We start from the raw sequence: 26,273 nt of genomic DNA on the forward strand, positions 1-26,273 counted from the left end.
GAACACAAGGACATGCATGGATACTTCAGAAGACACATACACAAATGGACACACATCCTCACATTCTTCAGAATGTCAATTCACACAGGAACACTCAGGAATCCGTATACGAGTGTTCTGAGCATTATCTGTGGTGTGTGATTAGAGTCCTGCCCCCTCTACAGGACACATGACATATGTTAGAATGCCAGCAATCACAAAAATGCATACACTTCTATGTAGTCCTATTAAACCACTGAATATATATGTTACTGCATGGAAGAAAATATATGCTGTAAAACAGGTCATAAATAAAATGATTTTGGATGGATACTGTGTGTGTGTGTGTGTGTGTGTGTGTGTGTGTGTGTGTGTGTGTGTGTGTGTGTGTGTGTGTGTAGCGTTTATTGAGCACAATTCTTGCATTCAAAGATCACTGTTTGGCTGTCTATTAGACAGACTGAACCACAGCTGGGGTAATACATATGATATGAAGGTATACTGTGTGTAAATGTGTGTGTCTGCAAGGAGATATGCATCACTGCAGATGCACTATGCAAGTGATGTATGTATTACTTGTGCTGTTTGAAGGCATTACAACTGCATGCTCCCACTACCCTGTGTCCCGAGGCTGTGTGAGGGTTAACACACCTACTGTCTCTGTGGCTGAGTGGCTCAGAGAGACCTGAGAGGCAGGAATGAACGATTTGGGGCAAATATCTAATATTAATTTGTTTTACTAATATTCTGAGCAGCTGGAATTTAAATTTTGATAGTCAAAGTCATGTTTATTTATATAATGTTTTTTTACGACAGCTGTTGTCACAAAGCAGTTTTACACACGTCCAAGTCCAAGCTCCCAGTGAACAAGTCAAGGGTGACAGAGGCAAGGAAAAACTCCCTGGGGCATGAGGACGTAACCTTGAGAGGAACCTTGAGATGAAGCTTGAGAGAAGCAAGATCATGTTCTTGCTAGAGGTGTGTATTCATGGAATAAAATATCCACCAAGAATAATTAAACCTATATAGTTCCTACATGAAATGAATCGGGTAAAAATAACGCAGTTGCTGCTGTTGTTTATTTTAATAGCACCCGTACAGAACATTTTAAAACTATTGTCATCACAGAATCAAAAGCAGAATCTTTATTCTCCACGCCAAAGATGTACAGGGAATTTCTCTTTGTGCAGGTGTCAAACATAAATATACAATTAGATCCAAACAATTAAAAAGCTTGTAAAGCAACAAACAGATCTTGACAATGCCCCATTAAAATCACAGCTATATCTAAATTGCAACTGAATAAAATGAATGAATTTCCCAGCTGCACTGACTCTGCACAGGACGGAACCTGGAGGGCTTGGCAGGGAACAGGGAGGAGTAGAGCAGCCGTGGAGAAACGGTGTTGAGACCTGCCTAAAATGAGCCATCACAGCAGCAAACTCCACAGCTACTGAAATGAGGTTTTGGCCAGCCTTTTAAAATTAGGTTGCTGTGAAAATAAAAGGGGGCTGAGCAGAAAAAAAAAGGCTAAAACTAATGGAGTCTGACAGGACTGGTGCTTTTTTATTTGAATAATGCATGACTCAAAGCTATTTTAGGGTAGCGGTTCGGGTGGATGCGTGGTTCGAGGCTCCTCTGTTGTAGACTGTGCACTGCTTCTATAACAGCATCCACTCAGAGGCCTGGAACAGGGCTGTGAATACCACACTCACCAGGCGAGCCGCTTCCGATTGACTTCCTGCAGGATTCTGCGCTTTCTGTTATCTGGCTGTTAACTGTTGTGCGTGGGCTGCTTTAGGTCTTCAGTTCAAAGTATCACAGTACACCAATCCAGGTTTTGATTTTCTCAAATTACCATCCACCCAGAGCTCAAGCACGCTCTGTGGTAATCACCAGGCTGGAGCAGCACTGCTCGACATAACAGAGAGGCAAGCATCCATCCCGATCAAACACCACCACCTCCATCACACACACCACACGCTGTACAACTCCCTTACCAATCCTTCCATAAAACAACGCTATCGTCTACCAGCAAGAGCCACTCAAATCAACTGACATACTTTAACAGGCAGACCCTCAGGAGATGCCCGTATCTGCTCGAGAAACCATTCCAGAACCACTGTGTCGCTTTCCATAGTTGTTTTCACCGAGGTCTTTCTTTTTTCCTGAGATAAACAGCTCTTTTTGGCTGCCATGCTTTGTAGCTAGACTGAAGACTGCTGTCAGAATCACTATCTAATGCTAGAAAAAATGAAAGATATTCCAACGCACAAATAATCGCCAAAAATCTGCCGATCAATACAGTGTCCTGACTCATCCTAGCTGGATTTATAGCATGCTGACTTAAAACGCTGGCTTTCTCAGAGAAGGAAGAAACTCTACTACATTATGGTCATGTCCCTGCAGGGTGAACTGCTGCAGGAATACCAATCTTTAAGTGTTCAGAGTTGAACGCCACGAGGCAGGTGGAGATTTAATGCAACACCCTCAGATTCAAGACCTCTGGAAAGGATACGAGGGATCTTATCACACACCCTCTGCATGATCTGTGGCTAGTGAAAGAATGCAGTGGGCTACATAAGAGTAGAGCCATTTTCTCAGGCGTACGCTAAGCATGCCCTTAATCCCATGTTGCCATAGGGAGCAGATTAACAGATTACATCACAATACATTTAAAGCATTAGAAGCTCTCAGCCAATGATTTTCATATTTATCAGTGTGACAGTACAAGGGCTCCCTTGAGAGATGAACCGGGCCCCTTGTTAGTGTGTTACTAGTACCACACTGTATCTGCTCTACCAGGTGAGCTACAGGAGCGATAGAGCTGTTTAGCTCCATATCACAAAGCCCACTACTGAGTACAGATCTAGCTCCCTAAAGCCATCCATCCTACATGCAGCGCCCATAATGGTAGGCTGCCATTTGCTAATCTGGACAACAGTTCATAGTAGTAATAGCAGACTATATCCTCACAAACAGAAGGGGATTAGAAAAAATCCCTATGTACCAAAAATAGCCAGGATGAGCAGAGTGCTATTTTTTTGTCTTAATAAGAGGAGTTCTCTTTGAGTGCCATATCGGTGAGGTAAAAGTGAGGTGTGGTGGACTCAAGAGCAACAGAGTCCAGCCTCCAATACCAAAACAAACCTTTGAAAAATCAAAAAACAATCTTCAGGGTTTGAAATATCGAATTACTGTGCTGTTTGTGTACGCCTATCCTCGGGGATCAGTTTCATTTGGAAGAACATTTGTGGCTTGGGCGTACTAAATTGACTAAATGACTTTGAACAAGGAGAATGTGAGAGTATGCCAGCATACACGCATTGGCAAACACACACACACACACACACAGACACACACACACCCACACAGACACAAACACACACACCCACACACCCTCAAAGATACACACACACACACACACACTCAAGAAAACATGCACACCTATGCACAGAGACACACTCAAGTAAACAAACACATACTCAGTGTACTTACACACATTGTTATATACCTAGACTACATGTGGTCACTCTAACTGTAGCGCAACAGTGCACCTCCATCAGAGTACACCTTGATCATGTCACAGGGTGTCATGGCTGAGTCCCGTCGGAGGGCGGCAGAGAAACAACCACTTGGCAAGACTGAAATTGATTCTCTATGCATTTAGGAGCACATGTGATGACAGGCATCAAACCCGCGCTCTCCTTTCCACGGCTAAACTGATTGCTCCGCTCCGAACTCCCCAGAGGATTACACCCCATCATTAGGCGTGTCATCGCCTAAAATAAAAAAAGGGGCTTTTCACACCAGCAGTTCATTTAGCAGCCACATCTGCAACGCTCATCCTTTCCAGGCCCTCCAAAGACCAGCGGGTCTGCGCCCAAACAGCTGGAGAGACACGCCAAACCCGCCTGTCTGTGGAGGGTTCCAAGCCGGGCAGCTCCGGGGAGGTGGAGCTGAAGGATGGAGGATGTCGGCTGCCACCCCAGCTTCTCTATCAGCGCCAAACAGATGGGCGGCGACTATTTAAGGGGAGATTATAGCGCTAGGAGGGGTGCATAGGCTGGGTTCTGAAGCTGGGTGACAACGCACTCTGTCTTTGCTCGCTTCTGGAGGGCACCAAAACTGACGTCTTGGTGGCAGTTCAACTTCTAATCCTCTTTTGTGTTCAATCAAGCATGAGCTTGGCCAACAGCAATCATAGATTAAAGAAAGGAATGAAAAAAAAAAATCTTCCAAACCAAAATTCCTTTCTAACATTTCAGTGGCAGAACTCGAAGTTGCAACTGTGTAGGACACCCACCTGCCACAGTAGACGGTATATAAATAAATTGTAGGCAATCACCTAGTTACAATTAAATAAACAAAATAGCACAGGTAATGCCAGATTATTTTGTTTTAATTCACTCATAGCTTATTATAATGGCCTGAGTGTCTGTTTAAACATTTCCGGCACTGTGCAGTCATACCGCCTCAGTTTGGGGAGGCGCAGAACAAAAGGAGAACAACTCTCACGTTCACAGCTCAGTCTCTATGCAAATGCTTCCATTATGGTGTGATGAGTAAGACGGAGGACGGGAGCGCATTTGATCAAATGCCGAGGCCCCTAATACTGATGTGCCTCGGAAAAAAGGGAGCGGACAGGTGAGAGCAGAGGCACTTACGCCTGTATGGAGCGACACGCTCACTGCCGCGTCAAAGCCCACAATGCATACGGTAATGTAGCAATTACTCCAGCCCCACTGCAGTACCGCCAGGCTGCTAGCAGTGAGGAACGGGAAATGATTGGTTTAGCCTTGCAGCATTTCAAACCTGACAAGTGACAGGCGGATCTCATATATTCTTGTTACAGCTGCAAAATTCCCATTAACTTCGCCAAGTAACAATAAAAGCTCAGTCACCTGAGAAACAACAGCTTGCAGATCTGGTTGGCGCACTAGAAGGAGAACGCTGCCACTCTGAACCCAGCATTCGGTGTGCGCCGTGTCAGGAGAGGGTGCGGACCGCGGGCAGCATGTTAAAGAGCGCAAGCATTCATTTGCTCTCCGAGCTGGAAGAGCACTGGGCTCCAAGGCCAGGATGGCGGCTGCTATCAAAGTGGTTAGATATTAGAAATTATGGATGGAGAAACTAGCAGTAGTAGGCAACCTGTAATATCTATTATTAAACCACATCCTCCACATTTTTATTGGTTTTGTGAAACCCTCCAGTGACTAGATTAAAAAAGAGCACCAGTTCAATGTGAATAGTGCAAGCACAGCAGCACTGACTATATCACTGCAACTCTCAATACTGATACTCTCCCTGTCAATACTGTGAATGCCCAGTGGTGTGATAATATCCCCAGTGCTGTAGATCTGCATGTGAACTCCACACTGGAATGTAGTCCCTGTGAGTTTACATAAGCACTTTGGGCTGATTTAGCTACATGCTTAAAGTGGACCTGATGAGTCCCATTCTCCAGGTTTAAGTCACCAAACTCACACACCCAGAATTCTGTGTGAAGCCACTCCCCACAAGCACAGAAGAAGTAGCTGAAAGGAAACATTAGTAGTCCCTTTTAAAAATATGCTGTCCTCCCATCCAGGATGGGTCCTAGTCTCATACATGATGACACACTTTCCTACTCAAGGAGAGCAGCGTCCTGTCTTCCTCTTAAAAATGGTGAACACCTGGCAACCACGGCCTCATTTAGGAACAAAACTGCAACAGTAAAAATAAATAAATAATAAATAAATGAGTTAATTAATTAAATTTTTTTTTTTTTTTAAAGAGCCCTGTAATAGAAAAAACTCGAGTTGAATACAGCTGCGTTCTTGACTTCTGAGATGTCTGGAACTCGCCATCCTAATCAAAGGCCAACAGAACATGTGATTGGTGGTGCTGGACTCCGTTAGATTTGGGTGTGGTGTGTGAACTGTCCTGTAAGTGGTGAGCAACAGTCTGGCTTTGCTCTTTGTTTTAGTTCTTCCTCCACCTTCCAGCTTCAAAAAAATCCTCCCTGGCATGCTCCACCCGCTGGTTCGAGCGTGAACCGAAGGCGGCCACGCAGCGTCACAGCACGGCTCATCTCTGCCTGTGTCTGCTGCATCTGTACAGTCTCGCCATTACCGCGGAGGATGTGGAGAACGGATGCGCTTTGTTTCACCCCGGGGCCCGTCGAGAGGCTTCGCCAGCAATGTCAGCACAGCAGAGCAGCACAGACACTTAGACAAAAGCGGCAACGCATGATAACGAAGAGACGCTCAGTGCTTCACGCTCTGAGCTGGTCCTGAGTGATGTACATTCTTCTGTGATGTCTGGACCTGTTTTAATGCACACACACACAGCTGTCTGACTGTTCCGTTCAGAGCCGTAAACGTGAGGGTAAATCCCATTTACATATGTGCAGATTCAGTTCCCCAGACATTTATTACGGGAATCACAGGATTCACACAAATCCTCTAGAACGTCAACATTCAAATACAAAAAAAAAGTTCAGAACTAAAATCTAAACCCGAGTGCAAAACACATTCCACACTTTAGTCGATTCTACCGGACGAACCTGTAATTAAATGAAGACTGGACAGGGTCAAAATGTATCAAAGGGATTATACTGGAACTCAAACTCGGCTTTGAGAGTCTTAGAAGTGGGAGTACTTTTGTCCCTATCACAGGATAATTAATGTCCAGTCAGAACAGACATTTTGCAGGAGATCACTTCCTTCTATTGTCAAAGCATAAAAGGTTTCTTTCAAATGTCACCATGTTGCAAAGAAGGTCACAGTGCACATATAAAAGTCCAGCATTGTAAAAAAAAATAAGGGGTGGGATTTATTACACATTGGAAAATGGACAGGTCATACGCAAAAGTCATTTAATATTCAATGACATCGGCGTATCTTTTGGCTGTAGGAAACTATCAGTTAAAAATGTTCACACGCAAATTTAGGGCCCTAAAGTCACAGGGAATTTTCAGTCATGCTGAATGTTTCGAAAAGTAAAATCAATACAAGCCGAAGGACTCTTCAAGAACACGGGTTATGTGATGATGTGTGTGTTCTATGTTCAAAGACTGGATGTAGAAGTCACATCACTTACCAATAGCTGATGACTGAAGAAGGTCTTTTATCTCACAAACTCAAACCTGGAGTGAAAGCAAGTAGAGAAAGCAAATGTGAGAGAAGACTAACAGCTCCAGCAGAATGGAGAAACCTTGATCCATCTGCCCTTCTGGGCTTTAGAATAATATTCAGGCTTTTGCAGAAAGCAACATGACTAATGCAGTAACATTACACTTGACTGCACAGATATTTCACATGAGTCAATCATGAATCCAAAAGCATATCTTAAACACAACTGTCCACCCACATATGCACACACACACACACACACACACAAACACACACGCACGCATATACATACACAAACACACAGACACACACAGACACACACACACACACACACACACACACACACATATACACAAACTGCAAGCTTTCTTTCTGCCAGCTAGTAGCACACATAGCCTCAACCTTGGACCAGCTACCAGAACCAGACATCACACATCTCCAGAGAACTCGTGTGGCACCTGACAAGAAACCGCTGCCAATTAGAGCTGAGTCTGCCCTCCTCTCAGCGTCCAGACAGGCCCCTGGGCGGCTCAGCGAGTGCCATCTTTAGCAGGCCTGGGTCATGGGGGCTGACTCGCTGTTCAGCTCATAGTTTAGAGGGATGGAGCACTGAATCGCTTGGTTTGATTACTGCCCATTGGCTCCTAAAGACTCTAATTCATTCAGTAGTCCTATTTATTTGTCAGAGCAGGAGAAGACTGGGGGGGGGGATGGCTGTCCCACCTCACCCTGGCAGCTCCATCCCTCCCCCTCCACCTCTACACTAAGGCTTGTTATCCTTCAGGGATGCACCCCAGCAAGCAGATGTTTCTCCAGCGATAACACCTATAATGACAGCCAGCTTATCCACAGCAGATGGGCGTGACTCTACCTGTTCAATCTGTATGCCTAATTGTTGCTGTGTCCTTTTGCTGCATACACTTTAGGAGATTAGCCCATGTGGGCAAAGAGACAGATCCCGTGTGAGTGCATCTCTCTTCCTCCTGTCTTGCTCACAGAGGAGTCAGTCAGCAAACTGCTACTGCATTGTAATCTCGGCAGGGAAAAGACCACACGGAAAAACAGGTCTTCTTGAGAGGATCTGACAATGCAGACCAGAGAGGAGTTCTGTGAAAAAAGACTCACAATTTGTTAGGAAAGGCATCACAGGCCTCTAAGACAGAAACAAACGTAGTCAGTAACAAAGCAGGTGAAAGGGCTTCACAATATGGACAAAAATATTATACTGTGATCGGACTGATGCACATTGTGATCACGACGTTCCTTGAATCCTGCTAAAGCACAGTTGAAAATCATGGATGTGATGGGCATAATTTGGACAAAACTGTTTACACGCACTCGTCAAACAAAATGTTGGGAAGATCTGAGACTGGTCGAGATGCTCACGGCACTCAAACATGTTGTTATGTTTTTAGAGGGCTCGTTTGCATACTGGAGCCTTTTGCGATATAAACATTGCAAAGGCTGGTATTGCGATAATGACCGACGTGATATATTGTGCAGCCCCTGCAGACAGCCTTGCAGACAAGGGACCTGTTCAGGAAAGCTCGAGTCAGCAGCAGTAGCAGCAACAAGGCAGAAAAGCAGCACCAAACGGATCTGCAGACACGCAGAGACGAGGGGGAGTGAGAGGACTCAGTTCTGGGACTGGCACAATGCCCAGGCGCTCACAGCAGACTGGGCAGCAGAGAAACAACTGCACAAGAAAGAGAAAAGAGCCTCACTCTTCCTGTCTCTGTCTTCCTCTGGTTCTCTCTCTTTCTTTCTCCCAGCTGCACCCTTTAAGCCTTTACAGCAATAGACACCATCTGGGCGAGACAGTAAGGGCAGTTTTCCTGCCTAAATCCTGGAGAAAAGGCAGGAGGCACGTGCCATACCAACAGAGCACTCTGCCTCAACTGCCCCTTTTCTCCCCTCACCTCCTCTGTGTCTCTTCCCCTCTCCCTCTCCCCCTCTCTGTCCAATCTTTGCCCCTCTCCTTCCTAACCCCTCCTCTCTCTCTCACCTCCTTCTTCTCCCCAGCATAGGTCCAGGCTGGCTGTCCACCTCCGCTTCTCCACAAATAGCACAAGAGGGCCCCTGGCACTAATGTCGGTGTGGCACTGTCGACAGGAAAGGGAACCAGCAGGAAGGAAGAGCAGCCTGCAGTCACCACTGCACCAGTCAGTCCATTTATGCCGGAGATCAGCCTTGATTGCGCAGAACTGGCATCCCTTTTCGGGAACCCATCAGGGGTCTGAGCCACTAGAGGCCAGATCGGATGGGAGAGCGCATCAGAACGAGTGCCAGCCACATGTCATTATAGTAGGTGTCTTTTACAGTGTTGGCCACAATTGCTCAGTCCAATGCAATTTACCAGATGTCTTTTATCTAGGAGTTTAATTCACCCATTATATGTAATGCACTTCCTACTCCCCTGCATGTTCAAAAGATGGGGCGCTAACGACTGGTGATGTGTGTCAGCTTCAGATTAAAGTTCTGCCTCTGTAAGGATGCACCAGGAGCTGCACAGCTGTCCTTCCATATAACAAGCAGCAGATTTATCTGCCTTATCTGTCAAACTGGGTTCTTCAGGTTGCGTGTGAGGAGCTGGAGAAGTGTTTGAACGTTAGCTGCCTATTCCTCTCAGAGGAGGGTTCAGTTCCACTGAGCGGGAACTGAACCAACCTGGGCAGTGTTTTAAAGGCAAAGGAGTTTCATGGGATTAACCACAAAGAGGGAGAGAGCAAGAGCGAGAGAGAGAGAGCGAAAGCGAGAAATCTATTATGGCATTCTCCATTAAGGGTTGAGGGTTTTATTCTCATACTATGGGGTTTTCACTAGGAAATAACTATCAGTAAGCCCTCTCAGCCAGCTGCGGCAGCCCACAGTGCAGACATGCACACCTGCCACAGACATACAAAAGCCACACACACACAAACCCACACACACACAATCCCACATGCACACAATCCCACACACACAAACCCACATGCATAGGCACAATACAGACATAATACAAACACACATGCAACACAGATGCATTACAGACATATACACTACACCCACACACACACACAAACACACTCACACACGCACACACACACACACACACAGCTACCTACCAGAGCCCATTTTGCTGGCTATTCTGCACAGGGCTCAGTCCTTTTTATAACAGTGTGATAATGTATCTGGAGGACACGCCCCTGCTATTCACACACTCTCCATTCAACATCTACCTCACATCAGGTTGAGCTATCGACAGCGTTACATCCGAGAAAGTCATTCACAACATAAATGTCACAGTTACAAAACCATTCACTCTGCTTTAATTACCCAACATGGCAATAACGGATGTATCTGACTATACATGAGAAAGCCAGAGTGATGTTTTATAACTGGCGACGGAGTTATTTCCCTGTCCTTTTCGGTATGTATCCCCTTGACGAGATGTCACCTTTGTGTCTGTGTGGCGTAGCGGCAATGCTCCAAAGTGCCGTGTGCCAGTCCATGAGGCACCCACACTCCAAATCCCACCCACCCACAGCCTGATCCTCCGGTGAGCATGGCCTCATTTACTAGATTACCCTGGCAAATTACAGCACATCACATCAAAGGGAAGCCACCATTTGGTCACAGAATACTGAAGCTGGGATGGGATCTGCCGCTGTCTGTGGTGCTGAAATATATCCACACTGACATAGGTTATGACTCTACACTCAAGACTCAGGTTCTTTTTGTCTGAAACAATAGTTGATAGTGATCTAAAAACAAGGAGGTGAATGAAGTCACTCACTGTAGTGACCTTTTTGAATCCAGCACAAGTCCAGTGACCCAATACGCTGCAACCCATCACAACTCGCATAACATCTACTGCAAACACACGGACCAGAAAGCATCACACGTGCAAAGGGGCGCTGAGGGTTTCACCCTCTCATTTTCCTTCTCTCACTCTCTCTCTCTCTCTCTCGCTCCATCTCCATCTCTCCATCTTTTTCCTTCTCTCCTTCTCGCTATTCCTTCCTCTCTCCATCTCGCCATCCCTCATCTATGTTCCCTCTCCCTCTGCGTCCCTCTCTTCATCCTCTCTCGCTCTCCCACAAACCCAACACTCCTCCCTCTCTTTCTCTCCCTCCCTCCCGAACTCCCTCTTTCCCTCACTCTGTGCCACTCTCTCTCCCTCCCTCCCAGTAGCAGTGCTTGCCCATTGTCTTGCAGTCATTGTTCACTGAAACTGACCGGGTGCCAGGACACGAGCCCTTAGGCCAGCTGCCGCTCCTGGAGAGAGGAAATCTATCCGCATCGATCTCTGTCCGCACTCCTGCCTCACCCACCTCCCAGGCTTCCTTACACAAATAAACCTTTCATTCTAAAGGCTTTCACACAGTCTCTCACAGCTATTTCATTCCATATCAGCCGAAACTACAACACGTCCCACGTCACACACAAGCACTGCCCCTGCTCTACTTTACAGACACATATAGGTGCAGCCGCCTCACAGGAAATTACACATAAAGGCAGCGGACGTAATAAACATGCTGCAATTGGATGATACACACTGTCCAATAGCAGAGGTTTTCAATAAAGGGGCGTGGCAAGGACGGCGTACTGGGCCACTCACTGGAACACACACTTTATCTGTCTCGATGTCCCTGTGGCCAGCAAAGTCCCTCATTTAAAAATTGAGGTTTTAAAATGGAGCAGAGCTCTATCTCTTCCTAACAAAGATGTCGATTTTTTCCTCTCTATGCTAACCCCCAGGGGACCACATTTATCCAATGTATTATTTATATTGCTGTAATTAATAAACTGCTTGTTCGGTGTTGAATTATATGTTCGACTTTAATTTCTACATTATTACATTGTTTTTCACACTTTAACTAACATGGCAGGTATGTATATGAATGACAGTCTGCACAAATGAAAACTGACCTTTATATCTACACCGATTTTCTTTATTGAATCAGATATAATGAACAATAATCCAGAGCATGCATGACTCAAATTATGTTCCCCAATGATGAAGGCCTGACAGAGACAGGTGGAGAGGTTAGAAGCCCTCCATTCAAATTTGCGCAGAATTAGATCAGCACTAAACCAAGGATGACAAATGGGCCCCGCGATGTTTGGCGAGTGCTGACACAAGAGCTTCCACTAATATTTCAAAGTCATTATCTCTTAACTTCAAATGACGTCTCTTAATACTGTTATCGAAATGCGGGAAGCGCTGTTGCTGCGGCAATGGAAACAAAGCAACTCTGTTACATTTCCCGAACCCTGCCGGGAAAGGGCCTCGCATCATCCTTCTCAGACACCCCACACTCTTTCTGCTATTCCTCTGTTCATTCATCCTCTCTGTCACTCTCCCTCTACAACTTCTAAATCTGACTACCTTTGTTTGAATGCCCAAAGGGTAAAACCGTGTCAGCTCGCTTGAACTCAAGTCAGTCATTAAAACCTTCTGACACACCAGCCAAGACACCAGTAACAGCCGGAGACTTATCCCGCACTGCCTGTATTTTCAGTGTCATGGCACACTCTTAGCAAAGCCTTCAGGAGTCAGAGCCAACGGCAACATGGTTGCAGGCCCTGGGTTCTTCTGCACAGTGGCTGCTGCTGTCGGAGATGTCGTTACAGCAATAACATCTGCATAAGAAACAGAGGCCTGTCACCCAGAGCTCCATTAACCATTCATTTATTCCCAAAGGCTCATCTGTATCAAACATACACTACATTTTAATGGGGTCTTTGTTCCGAGGTAGGCCCTTTCCAGTGCACGGACAAATAAAATTTAAGTGATGTGCTGCAACCAGAAAATAATTGCACACATCTGCAGCTGTAGAGTGCGTGAGGTGTGCATGCATCTGTGTATGTGTGTGTGTTGTGTACATCCAGTATACATGTACTGCACATATTCTAGTATGGCAGTATTCTCCACTTCATTCTCAAGCAGCTACTAGCAATTCATTCCAGAATTTCAGAAATGCTCGTCCAAAGGTCCTGCACTACGGGCTGTTGGCCCATGGTGCTGCGCACTCGTGCCAAAGGGCAGATGAGCTCCCGAGCCATCCAGAGCCCGGGAACGAAGCTGATCTGTCAGGCCGCTGTAGGATGGGCTGGGTGGAAACTAGGAGGAAGAGTTGGAACCAGCTTACTGTGATTTCTCCTGAATCTGGGAACCAGCACCTACTGCATCCTGTAGAACAGCACCAAACCCAAAAAAAAAGAATCCAGACAGCCTTCAAGTGCTCTTAATTCTCTCAGAAAGAGGAGAGAGACAGGAAGTGGTCCTGTGTACCTTCTTGTTATAACAGAACAAAATGCTACAAAGTAGAAAATGCGGCAAGAGGAGAAAACGTTCCTTAGTTTCTTGGCAAACAAACATTCTGGTAATCAATTTGTTTATAAGCAGATAAAAAAGCAAAAACGACAAAATGTAAAAAAAAAAAAAACTGAATCGCCACCGATGAAAAACTGAACTGAAAGACTGAACTGGCCCTCTGCTTTAACAGGGCATTTTAAATAGGATACTAAATGATACAAAATCTCTCTGTGGGATCAATAAGGGGAGACCTCGATCCCAACCTGTAAAACACACACACAGACACAGACACGTACACTGATAAGTATGCGTCAGACTAAACGCATTACTTTCATGGGTTTATTTTAAAAGCACATGTGGAACAGTGACAAGATCCTTCCACCACAATCACACACACACACACACACCCCACAAACACACACACACCCCACACATACACAAAAATATACAAACGAAAATGAAGTGGGTTTTCTACTGGAAGAGACAAATCCAGGTGCAACTCTTTACATAATCCTGTAGCATTTATTACCACTCAGTAAATGTCAGTATCACGCTGAGTCTTCGGAGCTTAAAGGGCAAGAACCTGTTTTGATAAGAACCACAAAGTAGGTGTGAAGGGTTGTGTCACGGCGGAGTACCCCTGCCCCCTGCTCCCCGCACACGCTCACCCCATGATACCACATCAAATTGGATTGGATTTGAAGGTGGCAGAGGCTGCATAGCTCTCGTCACACACACACACACACACACACACACACACACACACACACGCTATCATCATCATCAAGCCCGATCAATACTCCTTTTCCATTAAGGATGAAACAGCATTTAAATGTGGAGCGCTTGTGCCCACCCGGGCCTGATAGATGAACAACCTGGCGGGAGGAAAAAGAGAAGAGAGGGGAGGGGCCCCATGCTCCGGAGCACCCGGACGCTGCATACACACCCAGAAGGCTTTCCTTATTCTAATAATCCTTTACACTCACATAAAGAGGACACTCAAGTGCAAGGGCACCTAAAAGAAGCAACCTCCTCTTCTGGCTGAACGGGAAACAACAGCCCAGAGCTGCGCAAATCCGGTCACACCAAAACCGCAAGATTTGGGAAACTCAGATGTGCAAACAGCGGAATGCAGATGATAAGTGTACAGATTTGTAACAAAACCCAGTCTGTAGAGAAAACTAAAAAGAATGGAGAGACGGAGCTGTTTTATCACAGAACTTCAGAGCGCGTGGTGAGACGACGCTGAATTCAAACTGCCTGATGCAGAACGTGAAACATTTATTCTAAATTCCTAATTGAAGCAGCATTACAAAGATGCTGAGGAGAAAATGTCAAATGCAAATGAATCAGTTTTTGTGTTTTCTTTCTTTTCTTTTTTTTCAATTTATCTGCTGGGCCGTTTGAATTTTTCTCATTGCCTGACCTTATCGTATAATAGCACATATACATCCAAGTCCTCGTCTCTCCGGATCTGAACACTGAGTTCAGGCTTGAGTCAAAGGCAGCGGGGTCTCTGAAGCCCCAAGCCCCTCCCCCTGGCCTCATTTACATGCTAATGGAACACACTCAGATCCACAAGCAGGGCCGCTAATGACGGAGCCCACTGAATGGCCCGAAAGCTTAAGTGCTAATAATGACCAAACACAGGCATTCAGAGGACAGGAGGGAAGCAACAGACCCACAAAACAGAATACAAACACACACAGTCCCCCACTTACTACAAGGTCCTGCTGTCCTTGTCATGAGGACTATATCAAAAATGTTTTCATTGAGCATTATGTATGAACATAATTTAAAAAGTCGGGTACGGGAAGTGTCAATGGAGAACAAGTGAACATGCTTCAAGATCTAATCTAGTGATTGTACATATAGGCAGGCAAATCCAATGTGAGATTACAGTGGGCTGGAATATGGTTACGGAAAACTATATGGCATGAAAGCTGCATAAGAGCTGAAAGCTACCAATTTACAGTCTCACAATGTAACGGTGAGCTGTAAGGAGGCGGACGCATGTGCAGAGAGGAGCGAGATTTATTACGGCCAAATCCAAAATCAGAGTTGTTATCGTAGTCCAGGGTCATAGAGCCAACACGGAGAGCACGGGGATACATGAGTAAACAAAAACACACGAAGGCAAACGGGGAAGCAGGCTATAACTAAGGCTAGAAAACACGAAGGCCAAGATAAACACAAAGGCACGGAGTACAAAGAAACAACCATAACGAAACACACTCACAAATACAGCAATCCAAACAGTCAAACATCCAAACAACGAACAGCCAGGATCAAGGCACACAACAGGATTTAAATACATGAACTAGAAACGAGGGACTGGTGTAAGCAATCAAACAATGTGAGGACAAAACGAAACTATGGAACGGCATTAAACTGAAGACAGGGAAAACACGGAACACGGAAGATGGAAGGGACTCATCGTGACACACAACAGTGTGGTTATATGGTTCATTAAAATCAAAAGCTAGTATGTATTGGAGAAAACACACGTCCTTTAGCTTAATGAAGAAATCTGAAGTCATTTGGTGCTGCATATCATCTGATAATCAAAGCTAAGGCCTCCCTAAGACCTCCCTAACATAGGAACGTTAACCTATTAATGGAAGGATTCCCTGAACATTCAGATTCCAACTGGCATTCCAAAACAAATAACCACCCTGTGGAGAAGCAGGTCAGCGACACACCCGTGCCTAATTGCATTTGTAATGACAAGCCTGGCAGTGTTAGGGGAGACAGCGCACATGTAATGAACTGGCTGCTTTCATTCTCACTTCGAGCGGAGGAGAGAGGCTTCTGAGTCGAACAGGCTTAACAACCTGTCAAAAATAACCCTAAATGATGTGCCGCATTAACCCATGATCCCGGCAACTCCTGCTACTCTTGAAATGCACAGGCCTCGTGAAGACTGGTATCTTTATACCTTTCAGACTCAAGACGAGTTATGGAAGTAATTCCAATACTGAAAGGTGTTCCTGTTTCAGCTCCGCTGCCATTACTTAGTGCAAGTGCAGGTATATTAAAGTGTGAATGAAGATCTTCCCACCTCCGCCACCCAAATGTATTCCTCTGATCTCATTTCATTATCTGTCTGCCAAAAAACAGACTTATTCACAATAAAACAAAAATGACAGAACTCAGTGAAATCAAGTTAGGTCATTTAAATGCTAATGTTCATGGATCCGACCAATAAGCCCCCCTGCACCCCCGACACACACACACACACACACACACACACAGCAGCTACCGCTGAATATAAGTAAGAAGCAGTGTAATAGAATTAAATAGAATGAATCTTACTTAGGATTTCTAAAATTCCATAAGAAGACACCATCAGTATGCTATTATAGAGAAGCCTGTCCTATCTATGCTGCAAATATAACACAATCTTCATAAGGATACAGAAACATAGGTACCATGTCCCCAGTAGAGATCAGACTCAGGACTGCAGTCATGGTAGACAGTTCCCCATGCAAAGCTGGGAACAAGCTGGTATCCTCCATAATAAACAGCAATGTACCATCAATCCCTGCAAAACCAATGAAAATCTGCGGCAAAACCACTGAACCATCCCTGCAAAACCACTGAACCATCCCTGCAGAATCAGTGAAGCATCAATACAAAACCACTGAATAATTGCTGCAAAACTAACGAACCACACCTGTAAAACTAGTGAACCACCCCAGTAGAGTATGGCTTGTAACTGCACAGTGCTACTAAAACACCACTCCATTCGACAAAGACACATGGAGCAATACATATTACATCAGTATGACAGCACCAGAGATGGCTTTTTCTAAACTGATTTGAGGAGTTCAATACAGACCGCTTTGTTGTCTGAATACATTTCTGTCGGCATATGTACAATAGGCATTGTAAGGGTAAGAGGGAGCTGTTCTACTTGAGGCCTATGACTCAGAGTCATGACTCAGAGTGCTAAGAGTAAGATAGTTAAAAGACACATATTGCTTTGAAACACCACACACACACACACACACACACACACACACACACACACACACACAGAGAGAGAGAGAGAGAGAGAGAGAGAGAGAGAGAGAGAGAGAGAGAGAGAGAGATGCAATATCAGCCTTTAGTGAAAGCATAAACTGATTTAATTCAAAGATAAAAATATCATATTATTATGAGAATACATAAGATTGCATGGAATGCAGGAACACACTGTACTAAGCAACCAAGCTGGATGGCAGGACCAGCCAGCTGTAAATTGTGCTCGAAATGTAGAACCCTGAAGTACATTATAATGGTAAAGGTCAATGAGTATATTGATTGCCTGAATAACTAAATAACTAATCAGATTTTACCTGACTTGGTTTGAAATGTGATAATTAGTGTCTGACTACCCCCTGATTTTGCAGCCTAGGCTACAGCTCAGGGCTGCAGGGGGTGCTCGTACCCATAACAGGCATCTGCAGGGTGTTGGCTCAGCCTGTTTCAAGGTGAATTTTCAGAGACTGACCAGTGCCAATCTCACAAATTCTAGCTGGAATTTTCAATTGAGCACGACCCATCCCTAGGCTAGCACAGGCAGAATGCTAATGTCTGGATGCAGGACTCCGCTACTCAGATTAAGCTAGCGTTAGCGACCACACAGAAACTGCAACTTCAGCTGTCTGTCCAAGCCTGAAGGACTGCATGATGGATTTTGTCTTTGAAAAATACAGAGTTGTTTTTTTTTTGGGGGGGGGGGTGTATTGAGAGTTAGCTTCCTGGCTCACTTTAAGCATACCTAGAGGTCAGGAAAATTTCAGGCAAAGGGATTCATTATTTTTTTCATTAACACCTGCCTTTTTGCTAATGTTGGAATGACTTACATTGGCCACTGTAAGTGTTACATTCCTTCTGTCACCAAAACCACTGTGTCCTGGCTTTTAGTTACCAGTATAAATGTACTGTTTGTTTGCTAGTTAAGTACATTTGGCTGGGTCTCATTAAACCTGGAGCCACAAGGCACTGCACCCCAGTCATGCACAAATCCTTCAAATAAAAACAAGAAACTCAGATTTCCAAAACATTCATAAGATTCGCTGTGATTACAACAAATTCTGAACATGAAGTGTCACTCAATGCCCCATAGTTACTAATCTCAGGAATGACTGTTTGGTTTTTGTAGTATACAAATGGGTGCTGTGCATTCAAGACTCCCACAGAACATATAATAAACAAGGACTGGGAGGGAATATAATACTGGGATTCAGGCTCAGTGGAGTATGAGCACTGGAGGAGTTTTCAAATAGAGCAAGCAGCTCTGATACCAAAATGGCTATGGCTACAATGTAAAATATTCAAGCAACTATTCATCTGCTCTACATACAGTCATGTGAAAAACAAAGTACACCCTCTCTGAATTCTATGGTTTTATTATCAGGACATAATAAAAACCCATCTGGTTCTTAGCAGGTCTTAAAATTAATACAACTTCAGATGAACAACAATACAAATTACACAGTGTCTTTATTTATTTAACCAAAACTAGGCCAAAATGCAGAAGCGGTGTGTAAAAAATTAAGTACACCCTTACTGCTTCCATAGAGATTAGCAGGGTAAGTAGCAGTCTGATGCTGCTAAACGTCCTTCATTCACTGATCATCAGCAAGTGTGACCGCCCCTATAATAGTAGAAGTTTGGGCTGTTTGCTGGTGTGGAGCATTCAGGTGTGTGTTAACCCAACGCCAAGGAGGAAGTGCATCAGTAGCAAACTTAGAGAAGCAACTGTTGCTGCGCATCAATCTGGGAAGGGTTATACGGCCATTTCCAAACAATTTGAAATCCATCATTCTACAGTGAGAAAGATTATTCACAAGTGAAAAACATTCAAGACAGTTGCCAATCTTCCTTGGAGTGGACGTCCCCGCTGAATCACCCCAAGGTCAAACTGTGCAATGCTCAGATAAACTGGAAAACCCCAGCAACAGCTACATCTCAGACTCTACAGGCATCAGATAGCATGTTAAATGTTCAAGTTCATGACAGTACAAGTAGAAGAAGACAGGCCGAGTATAGCTTGTTCAGAAGGGTTAAATAAACAGGAAAAGTCAGACAGCACTCGTATAATATGTAGTAATTTATTTGACTATGGATAAAGCATGAATATTTCAGCCTCTAGGCCTTCATAAGTATGCTTGTAACATTCGAACCATTAATCCACTTATATATTGTGATAAAAGGGCACCCTCTTTGGCCACATCATAGTAATAACATCACAAACATCTGACATCATCAATCATAGTAACCTAGTCAGTATGGTAAATGGATGAATACATGGGAGTAATGTTCTAAATGTCTTCTGTACAGAAGGGTTGCCAGAAGAATGCCATAATTTCCAACACCGTGTTTGGTGAAAATCAAACAGCATATCATCACAAACATCTCATACCGACTGTCAAGCACAGTGGAGGAGGGATGACATTTTGGGATTGTTTTGTGACCACCTGAGCACCTTGAAGTCAATGAGTCGACCATGAATTCCTCCATATACCAAAGTATTCTAGACGTTATCTTTCCGACAGCTAAAGCATGTGGCTGAAACCGAGTCATTCTACAGGACAGTGATCCCAAGCACGCCAGCAAATCTACAACAGAATGGCTGAGTAAAAAAGCAGCCAATGTGTTTGACTGGCCAATGGTCCAGTCAAAGTCCAGACCTCAACCCAACTGAAATGCTGTGGCAGGACCTTAAGAGAGCTTTACATAAACAAATGCCCACAAACCTCAATGAACTGAGGCAGCGCTGTAAAAAAAAGTGGGCCAAAATTCCTCCACAAAGATGCGAGAGACTGATAGTCATACAGAAAATGACTATAGAGGTGCCTCTACAAGCTATTGATCCATGGGGTGTAGTTAGTTTTTCACACACTGCTTCTCCATTTTGGCCTAATTCTTTGATAATGTCATAGTATAATTGGTTGTGTGTCGTTGTTTATCTGAAGTTGTATCTGCATAATTTTAAGACCTGCTGAGGACCAGATGATTTTTTATAATGACCTGATAATAAAACCATATGACCAAAACCAAATACCATTTCAAAGCAACTGTGCAATACTGGAGACATTCCCTTACTTAAGGATGACTCCAGGTTACAATGAAAATGAACTGATGAGATTAGCTTTGAAATGAATGTAACCTGCCCTTGCTAAAAAACAAACAAACAAACGAAAAGATCCCCAAGTAAACACATTTTCGTGATTCTTAATCCTTACTAATCAAAACATAATCTATTTGAAAATAAGGACCAACAACCTTTTCAGGAGAGCTCGGCCCACCGCAGAGTGTTCATCATTTGCAGGGACAGTGAAAGCATAAAAGTCACACTGAGGAGACAATTATGTTCACTGAGTAATTACACTTCTGCATTGCTTCAAAGACTGTTTCCCCTTGAAGGAAGTGGTTTGTCCGTTTCCATACCAGACTAACAAAGGACGAACAGAGGGGAGCGTCCATCTGAAACACCAAAACAAAGACGCTACACATAAGCCTGGGGCAGCCACTGCGATAAATTAGCCCATCTTGCATGACTTGCGTAATTACAGCTGCCAAATTTCATTAAGGTTTTTGAAAAAGGCCTTGATGTTCCGCTGCATTTGGCTGTTCTTTCATGTTAAAAGTAAACATCAGTCGCACATGAAAGTGTTGGAAAAGATGGATCTATGCTGGCTTTGTTTCTGCGTCTGAGCCACCTAAGGCACATTGCTATTAGTTGGCCTCGGTTCGGATAAAAGAAATAAACAATCATTTGGTCTGCATCACCTCATTCTTTTATCAGATACATGACTGAAATGCTATCCAACAATTAGGAGGTAAACAGATTCCTTTGCAGTCATATTTCTTTAAAAGCTGCTAAAAGCATTGTTCACTGGCCCTGACGTATGAACCAACCTCTGGAATTCAGGAATCCCAGTTCAGCCATGTGTCACATGGTAAGGAATGCAGAGGATAGTTACACAGAGAAAGCATGTTATAATTAATGGGCTTTATCTCTCCTGCATCAGCCAGTCAGGAACCAGCATGGTCAAGCTATAACTCTGTGTCTTAGCTGTTTTCCTTGCCAAGTACATCCCACATGGCCAGAAGTTTGAAACATAAGATAGGAGGAAGACATAGGGTTCTTGTTCAGTGAATCAAAGGACAGGAGACTATATAGCTAATGTGTTTTGCTGTAAAGGCAGTAAACTATGGCACCTCACCTTTTTACAACATGAATCTTTGTCAGAAAAGTGAGGAAAAAATTAAAGGTCCTTCTACCGAACCTCTTAAATCACCACAGCCTCCAAAGAGCAGTATCCAGCAAAGGAAATCAAATGCACAACATACCAGGGCACACAACACAAACACACACACACACACTCTCTCTCTCTCTCTCTCTCTCTCTCTCTCTCTCTCTCTCTCTCTCTCTCTCTATATATATATATATATATATATATATATATATATATATATATGTGTGTGTGTGTGTGTGTGTGTGTGTTTCTGTCTCCCAACAATACATAACAAGGTGTCAAAGCATTCAGAAATGATAAGAAGCCTTATCACTGATTCTGATGGAGACACAGAGCCTGGAGAACCCAAGAAGCCTGTAGGGCTGTAGGGTTAATAATCATTTGGCCTTTGAAGCCCCAAATAAGGGGACATTCATCTGCTACCACACCTTGGTGCCTTTCCCACCCTAAATGAGGGGCTTACCCTTGTGCAACGCCCTGCAATTTTGAATGTGGGCTTTCCACCACATTTAACCTTCTGCTCTGAAAAATGACAATCTGCATAAGTATGGAACAATTGGCTCTTCTTTTGAGCAGCAAGATTAAGGCCACTTCTCTTGATTTGATCATAGTACACAGTAACCATTCAGGCTAAGAAAGTTGCTTTGTAAAAGTATTAAAAAATATGTTTGGTTCAACACTTTAATATTAAAATAATCTATGAATGGTACTAAGGAGTTAGAGTCCTATGGGTATTTCAAGACTGAAAAAGCTGCTCTTTGAACTTCAGTCCATCAAATGCTTATGGCAACAAAACATTGCATAGACCCAGTCAGGCACATTCTCACAGGATGACCAGATGTAGTACAGCTGCACTGCTCTGAGCAGTAAAAAATGAACAAATGCATTAGAGACAGTTCCACAGAACAGTAGCTCTGGGCCACAGCAGTTTCCTTACTCTCCCAGGCTATGCATTTTAAGTTCAGGAAAACTGGGCTCATCCTGAGATAAGGACATAGCCACCAGGCCTTATATATCTGAAGAATCTGATGAAACACCTTTAGACAAACACTGAGACTTTCTTTTTTAACTTGTCAGCAAAACGAATCAAAGCCCATTGTGTCCACAGTTATTAGAAGAGGAAGAGAGAAAAATATACTGTACTAAAAAAAAACTCAGCAGGTAACCTCAGCTGACGCACTCTCTTGCTCTCTCTCTCTCTCGTTCTCTCTAACTCTTCTTTCTATCCCTCCCACTCTTGCGGTCTCCCACAAGAGCCCAATTTAAAATTCCCCCACTGGTGCATTAGTAACACAACAACCCGCTTGTGTGACACTGTATTTGGCTTCCAGCGCCATAGTCACACGGAAAGCCATAACCAGGGCTCAGAGGGGAGGGGCCAAGAGAACAGGGCGGGGAGGAGCAAGTAGTGCAGCCTGGCCAAGTTATCAGCAGGTCGCTGCTGTGGAGACAGATCCACCCACTGGGATAACGTTCCAGTAGCATGTACCTTTGCGGTATTTTCAATGTCCAAATTTCCATCTCTCTCTCTCTCTCTCTCTCTCTCTCTCTCTCTCTCTCTCTCTCACACACACACACACACACAAACAAACACACACGTTCTCTCTTTATATTACTTCTAGTTTCCCTTTCTTTTTCTATAACTCAGGAACTTTCTCATTCCTAATTGATATGTCAAATCTATAAACAGATCAATTATTTCAACAAAATAGTAAACAAACGCCACAGAGGAGCCCCGCATGGTCATTGTTCTTTTCTGTCACAATGACAGATATAAGGTGTGGTTCATACAGAACCACCAACTCATTTATTCTCTATTTTCTACTCGGTACAATTTATAGCAGTAAGAAAAACCTACACCCCAGCTATGTTTGCGTCAGTACACTGCTATTACAACTTACGCTTCTGCTGTTTAACGCTAGTAGGTCTAGGGTGGGAGAGACGTAGCATTCGCACATAAATCATAAATAAAAAATAAGGATCCCAACCCTAGTATGATTTATTCTAGTCCGTTTTACTCGTACAAAAAAAATGTTACACACAGTCGAACCAGAGTAATTTTCGGTCATTATTAAATAACGTTGATGAACACATTACGTTCTAAATGGATGGATGAACAAATTATTCAACTTTGTGAAAATAATGACATCCTCATGGTTTGTCATAACGTCTAATTTATTTTCTCCAGAACACTTAAGTACCACTATTGTATTAATGTTAGCCTACCCATAGACTTAATAGGAGCAAATAAAATTGATAGCTACCCAATATACTATAAGTGGTGCATCTCCAGAGTCGGATCTTCGACAAAAAGTAATACGAAGGCAACAACTCAGCAGTTTCAAGCAAATTAAGAGATTAAATGAATTGTTTAAATACAGACTGTTTTATTTTGGATAGTCTACAGCATATCGTGTTTGACAGTGCATCTGTAGCTAGAATCAAGGGAAATCAAGGGAAATCGCGTGATATATAGTGTAAATATAGTCAAATTAACTGCCGTAATTGCGTATTGCACTGATGGGATGAAATTTTCACGAAACACACTACATTCCAAGCATAATGCATGCTTTAATTCGTAAACACAGGTTACAGTAAACCTTACACTAAGACAGTTTAACACGGCATTACCTGCACAGATGTCGTAATTGTTAGAATCTTGACATAAAAACAATGTTGCTCTCGATCTGGAGAGTCTGGGTAGCGCTCCGTCCGCTACGAGCCCCGCCGATGCGCTCCGAGGCTGTTAATGGAGCCCGGAACCGCGAGAGCAGCCCCGGAACATGTATAATCAACCATTGCCGTGTTCTGGTGGATGATTGAGGCGAAGCAGCGGCAGATACAGCCCGGGAACCCCACCCGAGAAATCAGACATTGGGGTTGGGGAGGGGGTTGTTTGTCAGATGCATAATGTGTAGCTTCCATCCCGTTTACATCAGTTAAGGTAATCATTAAATTAACGACGCTCCGAAAACAAAAGGTTCAGTCCTCAAGAAGTCTTGGATGTAATCAGAATTTATAGCGTCCGTCAAGACCCAAAGTAATAGTTGGATATGTAAGAGACGCAGTTATATTTACATCCATTATATTAATCAGTACATTATTAAATCTCAAGATGTGTAAGGCTGAGAGGCTAAATCTTGCGTTTATAATTTCTTGAGTTATATTCTGTGAAAATCCACAGTGATAAGTTTGCAATTAACTCTAAATGTTGACTTTACTAACCCATTACACTTTATACTGACTGAATCACCGCAGCCAGGCAAGTCTTGATTCTCTTACAAACAAAGGGAAGTCCATTTTTTTAGGGCTTTGGTGGAAAGCTAGTAATTTTCCCTAATGAATCCCAGTCGCTGTGGCTCACAGAAATATCAGTCACAAACTTACTTTTATCTTCATAACCAAATTATTTCCTCCATCTTGTCATGAAGTTTCTTCCTATCAGAAGTAGCTTATTTAAAAAGATTACAACACGGTTAACCACACAGTTAACAAAGAATGTAGGAAAATTCGATTTGAGTCTTGTTAGAAATGCATCATACAGTAGAAAAATATTATTCTCTACAACTGCAATTAATGCAGTCATGTGATTCTGAAGGCCAGTGTGCAAACACATTCATTTGCAAGTTTTTCCCAATAATAGAACTCAATAGACATGGGAAGTAGCTCTACAAATGTAATTGCATATAATTTTCAGAACTCAGATTTTGTAATCTCACTGGACAACTTTATACAAAGTATAGTTAGCACTCTGCTTTTTACTCATGTTTTTCTTTAAAAAGATTATATAAATGTGATAGAGTAAGATGTTTGTTGCTGACCTTACACACCTGCCTTTATTATAAAAGGTTATATAGGTTAATCAAAACACACACATACCCTGATGCAACTGAGTTTAGGAACAATTACTTGGTCACTTGTGATGAAAGAATTTATTCCCGCATCACAGAGGGACATCTTGGGACCTGAACTTCAGGATGCAGGAGAGAGTAAACATACCCATTACCAATGGAGCTACAGTAGAGAGGGTCAGCAGCAGGGGACCTCACATAGCTGAACACAGCAGATGTGTGGTGAAGAAGGTGCAGCAGTGCCTCTTCTGTCTAATGTTGAGGAGGATTGGCATGAACCTCCACATCCTTAGGTCACTTTACACATGTGTTGTTGAAAGTGTCCTGGCTGCATTACTGCCTGCATCAGAAACAGCACCGACCTTAAGGGCAAAGCCCTGCTGAGAGTTGCACGGACTGTTCAACACATTACCAGGGTTGAACTTCCAACCCTCCTAGAGGTCTGCATCAAGTGCTGTTTGAGGAAGTTAGAGAGGGTCACAGGTCACTCCACTCACCGAAGCCACAGTCTGTTCTCGCTGCTGCCATCTGGCAGACACTACTGAAGAATAAGATCCAGAGCAGACAGATTTGAGACAGGTTCTTTCCTCAGGCCATCAGGCTACTGAATAGTCAGTAGTAACTCAGAGCACTCACATGTGACCTGCACTCACACAACCAAGTATATACATACATAAAGCAGCATACACAGCTATATTTAGCAGCTCATTGCATAACTACTGATGAACACACTCCTATGTATATTATATAGATGATCTGTTCTCTTTGTTATTGC

At 43.7% G+C, this 26,273-nt stretch overlaps 1 protein-coding gene across 2 annotated transcripts in view; it reads right to left on the reverse strand.

Annotated features, from left to right (window-relative positions):
* The window catches only part of apba2b (amyloid beta (A4) precursor protein-binding, family A, member 2b), a 66,466-nt gene extending 41,775 nt beyond the window's left edge, over positions 1-24,691 (reverse strand). The window contains exons 1-2 of one of the 2 annotated variants that reach the window (XM_027007378.2): positions 24,279-24,691; positions 7,063-7,108 (exon numbers count right to left, since the gene is read on the reverse strand). The gene's annotated coding sequence lies outside the window, so the exon portion shown is untranslated. The remainder of the gene's footprint in view (positions 1-7,062; positions 7,109-24,278) is intronic. The other variant, XM_027007380.2, reaches the window with a different exon arrangement.
* Between the last annotated feature and the right edge of the window lie 1,582 nt (positions 24,692-26,273).

This window comes from Electrophorus electricus, chromosome 21 (assembly GCF_013358815.1).
Source record: "Electrophorus electricus isolate fEleEle1 chromosome 21, fEleEle1.pri, whole genome shotgun sequence".
NCBI classification, from domain to species: domain Eukaryota; kingdom Metazoa; phylum Chordata; class Actinopteri; order Gymnotiformes; family Gymnotidae; genus Electrophorus; species Electrophorus electricus.